The 12,526-nt window shown below is 38.7% G+C and overlaps 1 non-coding gene and 1 pseudogene across 1 annotated transcript; both read left to right on the forward strand.

Annotated features, from left to right (window-relative positions):
- Nucleotides 1-3,052: 3,052 nt before the first annotated feature.
- Nucleotides 3,053-3,156, forward strand: LOC130956787 (small nucleolar RNA R71). Its single transcript, XR_009077206.1, has one exon. It is a non-coding gene; the product is annotated as a small nucleolar RNA R71 (small nucleolar RNA).
- Nucleotides 3,157-8,570: 5,414 nt separating this feature from the next.
- On the forward strand, nucleotides 8,571-11,951 carry LOC130979126 (squalene monooxygenase SE1-like; annotated as a pseudogene).
- The last annotated feature ends 575 nt before the right edge of the window (nucleotides 11,952-12,526 follow it).

The following is a 12,526-nucleotide window of genomic DNA, read 5'->3' on the forward strand; positions in this document are numbered from 1 at the left end:
TGCTAGAGTCCACAGTAAGAGGTGTCCAGAGCTCTTAAGCACACTCTTTTTGCTTTGGATCCTGACTTTAACCACTCAGTCTCAAGCTTTTCACTTGGACCTTCATGACACAAGCACATGGTTAGGGACAGCTTGATTTAGCCACTTAGGCCTGGATTTATTTCCTTAGGCCCTCCTATCTATTGATGCTCAAAGTCTTGGATCCTTTTTACCTTTGCCTTTTGGTTTTAAGGGCTATTGGCTTTTTCTGCTTGCTTTTTTTTCTATTTTTTTTGCTACCTTTTTTTTTCGCAAGCCTTTTGCTTTTTCACTACTTTTTCTTGCTTCAAGAATCAATTTTATGATTTTTCAGATCATCAATAACATTTCTCTTATTCATCATTCTTTCAAGAGCCAATAATTTTAACATTCATAAACAACAAGATCAAAAATATGCACTGTTCAAGCATGCATTCAGAGAACAAAAAGTATTATCACCACATCAATATAATTAAACTAAATTCAAGGATAAATTCGAAATTCATGTACTTCTTGTTCTTTTACCAAGTTTTTGGCACCGTTGCCGGGGATTGTTTGAGTATGGACAACTGACGGCTCATCTTGTTGCTCAGATTAGGTAATTTTATTTTATTTTATTTTGTTTTATTGTTCTTAAATTTCGAAAAAAAAATTATATTACTTATCCTGTTCTTCAGAATTTTTAAGAATGAATTCTAGAGGGAGAGATGTGTATGTTTCGGCCAGATGGGTGGGATTGGGTGGGAAAGAAATTGAAGGTAGCTGGGGATCTTGTGGGGTCCACAGATCCTGAGATGATCCTGTGGTGTCCACAGATCCTGAGGTGTCAAGGATTTACATCCCTGCACCAATTAGGCATGTAAAATGCCTTTCCATGCAATTCTGGTGTTTAAACGCCGAAGTGATGCATGTTCTGGGCGTTCAACGCCCATGTGCAGCATGTTTCTGGCGTTGAATGCTAGTTCCATGCTTGTTTCTGGCGTTCAGCGCCAGCTTTCTTCAGGGTGTATTCCTGGCGTTTGAACACCGGGATGTTACTTGTTTCTGGCGTTCAGCACCAGATCCATGCTCTGTTCTGGCGTTGAACGCCAGCCAGATGCTCCTTACTGGCGTTTAAACGCCAGTAAGTCCTTCCTCCAGTGTGTGATTTTTCTTCTGCTGTTTTTGATTCTGTTTTTAATTTTAATATTTTTTTCGTGACTCCACATGATCATGAACCTAATAAAACATAAAAGAACAATGAAAATAAAATAAAAATAAAATTAGATAAATAAAAATTGGGTTGCCTCCCAATAAGCGCTTCTTTAATGTCAATAGCTTGACAATGGCTCTCATGGAGCCACACAGGTGATCAGGTCAATGTTGTATAGTCCCAACACCAAACTTAGAGTTTGGTTGTGGGGATTCAACACCAAACTTAGAGTTTGGTTGTGGCCTCCCAACACCAAACTTAGAGTTTGGTTGTGGGGGCTCTGTTTGACTCTGTACTGAAAGAAGCTCTGCATGCTTACTCTCCCTTTTTACAGAAGGATAGCCGTGTGTCTTAAACACAAGGTAGTCCCCATTCAATTGAAGGACTAATTCTCCTCTGTTAATATCTATCACAGCTTCTGCTGTGGCTAGGAAAGGTCTTCCAAGGATGATGCATTCATCATCCTCCTTTCTAGTGTCTAAGATTATGAAATCAGTAGGAATGTAAAGGCCTTTAACCTTTACCAAGACGTCCTCTACTAATCCATAAGCTTGTCTTACTGACTTGTCTACCAATTGTAATGAGAATAAGGCAGGCTGTACCTCAATGATCCCTAGCTTCTCTATTACAGAGAGTGGCGTAAGATTTATGCCTGACCCTAGGTCACACAGAGCTTTTTCAAAGGTCATGGTGCCTATGGTACAGGGTATTAAGAATTTTCCAAGATCTTATTTCTTTTGAGGTAAAGTTTGCTGAACCCATGTATCAAGTTCACTAATGAGCAAAGGAGGTTCACCTTCCCAAGTCTCATTACCAAATAACTTGGCATTTAGCTTCATGATGGCTCCTAGATATTGAGCAACTTGCTCTCCAGTTACATCTTCATCCTCTTCAGAGGAAGAATAATCTTCAGAGCTCATGAATGGCAGAAGGAGATTTAATGGAATCTCTATGGTCTCTATATGAGCCTCAGATTCCTTTGGATCCTCAATAGGAAACTCCTTCCTGTTTGAGAGACGTCCCATGAGGTCTTCCTCATTGGGATTCGCGTCCTCTCCCTCCTCCTTGCATTCGGCCATATTGATTATATCAATGGCCTTGCACTCTCTTTTTGGATTTTCTTCAGTATTGCTTGGGAGAGTACTAGGATGGGTTTCAGTGATTTTCTTACTCAGCTGGCCTACTTGTGCCTCCATATTTCTGATGGAGGACCTTGTTTCATTCATGAAACTTAAAGTGGCTTTAGACAGATCAGAGACTAAGTTTGCTAAGTTAGAGGTATTCTGTTCATAATTCTCTGTCTATTGCTGAGAAGATGATGGATAAGGCTTGATATTGCTAAGCCTATTTCTTCCACCATTATTAAAGCCTTGTTGAGGCTTTTGTTGATCCTTCCATGAGAAATTCGAATGATTTCTCCATGATGAATTATAGGTGTTTCCATAAGGTTCACCCATGTAATTAACCTCTGCCATTGCAAGGTTCTCAGGATCATAAGCTTTTTCAGAAGCTGTCTCTTTAGTACTGTTGGATGCATTTTATCATCCATTCAGACTCTGAGAAATCATGTTGACTTGCTGAGTCAACACTTTGTTCTGAGCCAATATGGCATTTAGAGCATCAATTTCAAGAACTCCCTTCCTCTGAGGCGTCCCATTATTCACGGAATTCCTCTCAGAAGTGTACATGAACTAGTTATTTGCAACCATGTCAATAAGTTCTTGAGCTTCTGCAGGTGTTTTCTTTAGGTGAATGGATCGACCTGCAGAATGGTCCAATGACATCTTAGAGAACTCAGATAGACCATAATAGAATATATCTAATATGGTCCACTCTGAAAATATGTCAGAAGGACACTTTTTGGTCATCTGCTTGTATCTTTCCCAAGCTTCATAGAGGGATTCACCATCTTTTTGCTTGAAGCTCTGAACATCCACTCTAAGCTTGCTCAGCTTTTGAGGAGGAAAGAATTTATCCAAGAAGGCCGTGACCAGCTTATCCCAGGATTCCAGGCTATCTTTAGGTTGTGAGTCCAACCATGTTCTAGCTCTGTCTCTTACAGCAAAAGGGAAAAGCATGAGCCTGTAGACTTCAGGATCTACTCCATTCATCTTAATAGTCTCACAAATCTGCAAGAACTCAGTTAAAAACTGGTAAGGATCTTCAGATGGAAGTCCATGAAACTTGTAGTTCTATTGCATTAGAGTAACTAATTGAGGTTTCAGCTCAAAATTGTTTGCTCCAATGGTAGGAATTGAGATGCTTCTTCCATCAAACTTGGACGTGGGTTTAGTAAAATCACCAAGCATCCTCCTTGCATTATTGTTGTTGGGTTTGGCTGCCATCTCCTTCTCTTGTTCGAAAATTTCAGAAAGGTTGCCTCTGGATTGTTGTAATTTAGCTTCTTTTAGTTTCCTCTTCAGAGTCCTTTCAGGTTCAGGATCAGCTTCAACAAGAGTGCCTTTTTCCTTGTTCCTGCTCATATGAAAGAGAAGAGAAAAAGAAAAAGGAAGAGGAATCCTCTATGTCACAGTAAAGAGGATCCTTATTATTATTAGAAGAAGAAAGGGGATAAGGAGAGGTGAAGAGAAGTGTTAGTAAATAAATAAATAAATAGAAGAAGATGAGAGAGAGAATTCGAAAATTAATTTCGAAAAGCAGTTAATGATTTTTGAAAATTAAATGTGAGATAGAATTAAAATTAAAATTTAAAATAATTAGTTAATTTAAGAAGAATTTGAAAAAGGGATGAGATATTTTCAAAAAGTAGAAAGGGAAAAGTAGTTAAGTTGTTTTGAAAAAGATAAGAAACAAACAAAAGTTAGTTAGTTAATCAAATTTGAAAAGGATTTGAAAATCAAATTTGAAAAGATAAGATAAGATATTTTGAAATCAAATTTTTGGATAAGATAAAATTTTTGAAAAAGATATGATAAAAAGATATGGTTGAAAAAGATTTAATTTTCAAAATTAAAATTAATTACTTAACTAACAAGAAACTAAAAGATATGATTCTAGAATTTAAAGATTGAACCTTTCTTAACAAGAAAGTAACAAACTTCAAATTTTTTAATCAATCACATTAATTGTTAGTGTAATTTCGAAAATTTGAAATAAAATTAAGAAAAAGGTTTTTGAAAAATATTTTTAAATTTTCGAAAATCATAAGATAAAAATGAAAAAGATTTGATTTTTGAAAAAGTTTTGAAAAGATAGGATTTTTTAAAATTGAAAATTTGACTTGACTTGTAAGAAACAACTAATTTTAAAAATTTTTGACTAAGTCAACTCAAATTTTCGAAAATTATGAGAAAATTAAGGAAAAGATATTTTTTATTTTTGAATTTTTAATTATGAGAGAGAAGAACACAAATATGACCCAAAACATAAAGATTTTGGATCAAAACACAAGATGCATGCAAGAACACTATGAATGTCAAGATGAACACCAAGAACACTTTGAAGATCATGTTGAACATCAAGAACATATTTTTGAAAAAATTTTGATGCAAAGAAAACATGCAAGACACCAAACTTAGAATTCTTTAATGCTTGGACTCTAACAAACAAAAAATGCATATGAAAAACAACAAAAGATACAAAACAAGAAAACATCAAGATCAAACAAGAAGACTTGCCAAGAACAATTTGAAGATCATGAAGAACACCATGAATGCATGAATTTTTCGAAAAAAAATGCAAGAACAATATGAATATGCAATTGACACCAAACTTAAAAATGGACTCAAGACTCAAACAAGAAACAAAAAATATTTTTGATTTTTTTTGATTTTATGATTTTTTTGTATTTTCTTAATAAATTTTTTTCGAAAATATTCTTTAGAAAAACGAAAACAAAGAAAAAAATTTTTTGAAAGATTTTTTTGAAAACTTTTTGAAAAGAAAATTACCTAATCTGAGCAACAAGATGAACCGTTAGTTGTCCACACTCGAACAATCCCCGGCAACAGCGCCAAAAACTTGGTGGACGAAATTGTAATCATCAACAATGGCTCCAAAGACTTGGTGCTCTCAAACATAAATCACACTTTGTCATAACTCCGCACAACTAACCAGCAAGTGTACTGGGTCGTCCAAGTAATACCTTACGTGAGTAAGGTTCGATCCCACAGAGATTGTTGGTATGAAGCAAGCTATGGTCATCTTGTAAATCCCAGTCAGGCGAATTCAACTATATTAAGAGATTATTGGATTTTTGAATAATAATAATAAATAAATAGAAAATAGTTACTCATATAATTCAATGGTGGGAATTTCAGATAGGTGCATGGAGATGCTGTGTTCCTTCTGAATCTCTACTTTCCTACTGCTTTTATCTGATCTTTGTCACTCCTTTGTATAGCAAGCTGTATGTAGGGCATCACCATTGTCAATGGCTACATCTCATCCTCTCAGTGAAAATGGTCCAAATGCTCTGTCACAGTACGGCTAATCATCTGTCGGTTCTCGATCATGTTGGAGTAGAATCGCTTGATTCTTTTGCGTTTGTCATCACGCCCAGCAATCGCGAGTTTGAAGCTCGTCACAGTCATTCAATTTCGGAATCCTACTCGGAATACCACATACAAGGTTAGACTTTCCGGATTCCCATGAATGCCTCCATCAATTCTAGCTTATACCACGAAGATTCTGATTAAGGAATCCAAGAGATATGCGCCCGGTCTAAGGTAGAACGGAAATGGTTGTCAGTCATGCGTTCATAGGTGAGAATGATGATGAGTGTCACGGATCATCACATTCATCATGTTGAAGTGCAACGAATATTTTAGAATAGGAATAAATCGAATTGAATAGAAAATAGTAGTAATTGCATTGAAACTTGAGGTACAGCAGAGCTCCACACCCTTAATCTATGGTGTGTAGAAACTCCACCATTGAAAATACATAAGTGATGAAGATCCAGGAATGGCCGAGAGGCCAGCCCTCAAAACGTGATCACAGGATCAAAAATACAATCCAGGATGAAAATATAATAGTAAAGAGTCCTATTTATACTAGACTAGCTACTAGGGTTTACAGAAGTAAGTAATTGATGCAGAAATCCACTTCCAAGGCCCACTTGGTGTGTGTTTGGGCTGAGCTTGATCTATACACGAGCTGAGGCTTCTCTTGGAGTTGAACGCCAAGTTGTAACGTGTTTTAGGCGTTCAACTCTGGTTCGTGACGTGTTTCTGGCGTTTGACATCAGAATGCAGCATGGAACTGGCGTTGGGCTCCAGTTTACGTCATCTAATTACGAATAAAGTATGGACTATTATATATTGCTGGAAATCTATGGATGTCTACTTTCCAACGCCATTAAGAGCGCGCCATTTGGAGTTCTGTAGCTCCAGAAAATCTATTTCGAGTGCAGGGAGGTCAGATTCCAACAGCATGAGCAGTCCTTTGTCAGCCTTCTATCAAAGTTTTGCTCAGCTCCCTCAATTTCAGCCAGAAATTACCTGAAATCATAGAAAAACACACAAACTCATAGTAAAGTCCAGAAATGTGAATTTAGCATAAAAACTAATGAAAACATCCCTAAAAGTAACTAGATCATACTAAAAACTACCTAAAAATAATGCCAAAAAGCGTATAAATTATCCGCTCATCAGGCATTTACCAGGATCATGGTTATCACCACTGAGTCATCATGCCCGGGGACGATTCCTTGCCCATCCTCTTTGTTGAATGAGATAGTTGGGAGATCGGGAGTCTCGCTCCCGACCTGGTAGACCCGTTTTAGATGTCTCTTGCGAGATGACTTGGTGAGCCCTCCTCCCCCAAATCCTCCCGAGATCATGTGTATATGTCTCTCTGGAGTCTGTGGTTGTAGGTCTCTTCGGTCACTATCATCTCGCTTCTTTTTTCCATGATTAACCGACCTTTCTATGAGATATCTGTCTAGTCGACCTTCCCTGGCCAGTTTTTCTATCACGTTTTTGAGGTCGTAACAGTCATTTGTAGGGTGACCATACATCTTATGGTATTCGCAGTAATCGCCACGAATTCCCCCCTTTTTGTTCTTGATGGGCCTAGGGGGTGGAAGCCTTCCAGTGTGGTAAATTTTCCTATACACATCGACTAGGAAAACTTTCAGAGGAGTATAAGAATGATATCTCCTCGGCTTCTCTACGCTGATCTCCTCCTTCTTCTTATGTTCTCTCTCTTTCTCTTTTGACAGATGAGAGTGTCCAAGCCACCAATTCGGCTCTCGTAGTCTAGTGTTTTTCTCTATGTTGATGTACTTTTTGGCTCTTTCTTGTACATCATTCAAGGAGGTAGGGTGCCTTTTTGATATGGACTGGGAGAAGGAGCCTTCCCTGAGTCCATTTACTAGGCCCATGATTACTGCCTCCGTGGGCAGGTCTTGAATCTCCAAGCACACTTTGTTGAACCTTTCCATGTAGTTCCTTAAAGGTTCTCCGACCTCCTGTTTTAGACCCAGGAGGCTCGGTGCGTGCTTTACCTTATCTTTTTGAATGGAGAACCGCATCAGGAATTTCTGTGAGAGGTCGTCGAAGCTCGTGACCGATCTTGGAGGGAGGCTATCGAACCAATTCATCACTGCTTTCGTCAAGGTGGTCGGGAAAGCTTTGCAGCGATTGGCATCAGAAGCGTCGGCCAGGTACATCCGACTTTTGAAGTTGCTCAGATGATGCTTTGGATCCGTGGTCCCGTCATAGAGGTCCATATCAGGGCTTTTGAAGTTCCTTGGAACTTTTGCCCTTATTATATCCTCACTGAACGGGTCGTCTTCCCCCAAGGGTGAATCTTCTCGGTCACTGCGAGAGTTCCGGCTTTTAAGAGAAGATTCTAATTTTAAGAGTTTTTCTTCTAACTCTTTTCGTCGCTCTATCTCTTCCCTTAAGTTCCTCTCCGCCTCTCGTTGTCGTTCTAATTCTTGTTCTAGCTGCTCCAGACGTCCTTGGTGGTCATGGACCAATCCCATTAGTTCAGCTGCATGGAGCGGCCCTTCCTTTCCTGATTCGCGTCCTTCCAAAGAATTTACCTTTGGGTTTTTTAACCCAGAGGGACCTTTTTTGTATTGGTCATTTGCTTCCTGGTGGAGGGCCATGTCCGCATCATTGTTTCCCGTGTTCAGATTCTCTTGTTCTGAATCAGTCGTGGCGTGGCCATCTTCGGGTGAGTTGTCCGCCATCGAAGGATGATCTCTTGGGTCCCCGGCAATGGCGCCAATGTTACGTTGGGTAATCGGAGATTGATGGACTGGACTCGCGAGGCTGGCCCAATCGTCTTGGGAAGAAGGCCTTCAGGCTTGGTCCCGCATTTGAGACATTCGTCCGACTTGTATTCGAAGGAATGAGAAGAATGGGGTGGTAGCTACAAAGACACTTCGATGCCTAAGTCAGTAAGGGTCCAAGTAGGTTTAGAGAGTATGGAAACTTAGACATACCTAAGGGTTGTCAGTGTACATATAGTGGTGAACCCATAACCACAGTTGGAGTGGTTCCACCTTCTAAGGAGGATAAATGTCCCTTTATCCTGGAAAGGTTGAGATTTGACCCTTGGAAGCAATGTTCTGAAAATCGGTTCGAACCGGCCGGTCAAACCGGTCGAATTGTGAACCGTTGAGAAAAACGGTTTGAACAATAGGCAAAACCGCAAATTTCAAAAATCGTCATCGAACTGGTGAACCGGTCAGTCAAACCGAACCGTGACCCGACTGGTTTTTAGAGAAGGCAACTAGACGTTGCCGTTTCAATCCCCAAAAATCCCTAACTATTACTCCCTCGCACAGCCAAGCCCTAATCGAGCTCCTCAGTCCTCTCAGTCTCGCACACACACTCAGTCATGGGAGGGCTCCTCAATCTCATCGAGCTCACCTCCGTCTAGCCACCGTCTCGTGCCACCACTGTCATCGTTCCTTCGAATAGCCACCGCCTCGTGCTCGCTCACTTCGCCTCCATCGCGCAGCAGCCAGTGCAACCTTCGAAGCCTCTGTCGCGCAACCTTCGAAGCCACCTTCTACTGTTCTGTCTCCCTCGGTGTCTCTGTCTCCCTTGGTCGCTCGGTGTCTCTGTCTTCCTTGGTCGCTCGATGTCTTTGTCTCTATCTCTCGGTGTCTCTATCCCCTTCCGCAACCACCGTGCTTAAGGATTAACAAATTTTGTGTTTCAACTACAGATTGTGTGGAGAAAATCGATGCTCAGAGAGTGTTTGGTTATGCACTTTTCAAGGACGGAAAAAATACATGCCTCTCTTATCCCTTGGAAAAGTTTCAGTCAGATATCGCTGGTAGAAGCTTTCACAATGGCTGTTTTATTCAGAGGATGCGGGAAAAGGTTGCCACACTGCCCAAGTATTGATTTCTCCCTTTCTGTGATGTATAGTTTGTGCTTTGTATATGTATTTTCCTCCTCCAGTTCTCATTTGTCATATAAACTATTGACTTTTTTACAGTGTTGCAAGTTGCAACTGCCTAGGATTTTTTGTTTTGGCAGTAATTGTAAAATTGGTCTTGGTTCCTGAAGAACTGATGATTGATGGTTCAGAAGTTATAGTAAACTCTCGTTGCAAGTATAGTTTCTAAACCAAGCAATCAACCTTTCTTACAAACGTTTTGGTTGTCACAAGTAACAAACCCCTTTAAAATTGATAACCGAGTATTTAAACCTCGGGTCGTCTTCTCAAGGAATTGCAGGGAGGTATGTTCTTATTATTGGTTATGAGTTTGTAAATTGGGAGTTTTGAGAATGATGAACGAGTATGATAAATGACAAGTAAAATAAATAAATGACTGTAAAATAAACTCTTGGCAAGGTATGAGAAATTAGAAGTCCTATCCTAGTTATCCTTATCAATGATGACGAAAATTGAATCTTAACTCCACTTAGTTAACCTCTGCTGTTGCACAGGAAGGTCAAGTGGCTAATTAGTTTGATCTCCAAATCCTAGTTAATTCCTAGAAAAAGATTGGGATTATAGAAGTTCAAGCTAATTGGCAAAGATAGCGATTATCGATCACGTTGAGTTTGATAACTCAAGAGTTACTGATTTCTTAACCAAAACCAAAAGGGAATAAAATCTACTTGAATGAAAATAAATTGGATAAAGCCAAAGCATCCATAACATATAAATCTGAAATACCTCAATTTATATTAAATAAAAATGTCAATTCTAACATGGACATTATCATCAGCCAATTGGACAACATCAATCAAACACAAATAAAAATATCAGAGTAAATAAAAGTAGAAGAGAAACATAAATTATTGAACCTGATGAAGATAAAATAATTCTGAATTGAAAAGAAATCCTAATCCTAAAACCTAAGAGAGAGGAGAGAACCTCTCTCACCAAAACTACATCTAAACTATGAAAAGTAACTAATTGGCTCTCTCCCTTTTTTTCGGATGCATTCCCCCACTTCATAACCTTTAGTCTGTGCCTTCTGGACTTGGATTTGGGCCGAAAAGGGCTTCAGAAAATGCTGGAATCGTTTTCTGCAATTTCTGGTGCGTGGCCTCTGTCACGCGTCCGCGTGGGTCACGCGGTCGCGTCATCCGGAGTTTTCCATGTCACGCGGCCGCGTCAGTCATGCGTCCGCGTCATATGCGTTTCTCTCAAGGCGCGCGATCGCGTCAGTCACGCGTTCGCGTCGCACTCTCGTCGCACTGACACGCGGCCGCGTCGCCCATGCGATCGCGTCGCTGCCAGTTTCTTCAAGAACTCTGTTTCAAGCTTTTCTTCCATTTTCGCATGTTTCCTTTTCATCCTTTAAGTCATTCCTGCCTTGGAATATCTAAAATTACTCAACACACGAATCACAGCATTGAATGGCAATAAAAGATAATTAAAATTAATATTTTTTAAAGCTTAGAAAACATGTTTTTCACATACATCACATAATAAGGAAGGAAAAGTAAAAACATACAATTTCACATGCATAAGTGGGTAAAGGATTGAATAAAACACTCAAATTCAGCACAAATTATATCATAAAATATGGGTTCATCAGTTCCTAACTTCCTATACTTCAGATAGATGTCATTCGATTTGTTTTGGTTAGATTATTTAAATCATGTGGATTACCAAAGTAATTTTGTTGGAAGGTTTCATGCTATTAGCTTCTGTCTAGTATTTGATTATTACGAAATAATTTTTTATTTCTTTAGTTTCATTCTTCTGCTGAGAGCTGAAGGTATTTTTTTGCTAAGTAATATTCTCATGCTGGTTTGTTTTTATATCATTCTGCAGTGTCCGATTGCTGTAAGGGCCAGTCACTTCCTTGATTGAAGAAAAGGGGACAATTAAAGGTGTTCAGTACAAGACCAAAGATGGTCAAGAGCTGAAAGTACATGCACCTCTTACCGTTGTTTGTGATGGCGGCTTCTCAAACTTGCGCCGTTGTCTTTGTAATCCTAAGGTGAGAATTGAGAATTTGTTTTAGGTTGATTGTGTGAAGAGTCATGCCATGGAATAAACAAAATTTATACCATAAATTAAAATCTTTACTATAGTCAATTTATTTCTTCTCCCTTTTGCTTACAATACTAGGAAGGAAGAGTAGTAAGATCAAAGGGGGTTGGTTGATGAGTCTAGTACTAATAATAAATGATTTTGCAAAGGACCTCAGAGATAATAGATACTTTCATATCTTTTTTTCTTTGCTCACAAGTTATATGTTGTTGCTGATAGAGTAGGAGTAGTCGTATTTGCACAATAAAAATTAAATTTAATTGTATATTTATAGATGATTGATGCTGATTTAGATTAAAGTGGTAGTGGTGGTGGTAGTAGTATATGTTATGCTGCACCACTTGATTTTTATGGTCCAAGTAATTGATGTATCAAGGAAGTAAAACTGTAGCAAGTTATGGCGAATTTTGATGATTGATGACAAATTTGGATGTTGTTATTTTATGTTTGGTTGGTTGTTCTTGTTATTTAATTTGAGTTTGTGTATTTGAATGAGATTATAACATTATAGTTTATGTAGTACTTTTAATTTAGATGATATTTTAAAGTTTGTATTAGACTATAATTATGTTTTAGTGTGTTTATTTATATTTTATTTATTATTTTATTATAAAACAGTTTTTTCGATTCAACCATGGTTAAATCGGTTGAACCTATGAACCAGTAAACTAGTAGCTAGAGCGGTTCGATGACCGGTTCAGTTTTCAGAACCTTACCTGAAAGTGGGTTAAGAGATTTTAAGGGCAGTTACCTATTTGAATAAGTGTTATCTGCTAACTAATCTTCGTCCCCGATTTCTTTATGGCAGAACCTATGTCGAACCCGACCTCTTACGAGGAAGTCGGTTTGCGGAGGGTGGCCAATCTTGTGAAT

Source organism: Arachis stenosperma, chromosome 1 (genome assembly GCF_014773155.1).
Source record: "Arachis stenosperma cultivar V10309 chromosome 1, arast.V10309.gnm1.PFL2, whole genome shotgun sequence".
Taxonomy (NCBI): domain Eukaryota; kingdom Viridiplantae; phylum Streptophyta; class Magnoliopsida; order Fabales; family Fabaceae; genus Arachis; species Arachis stenosperma.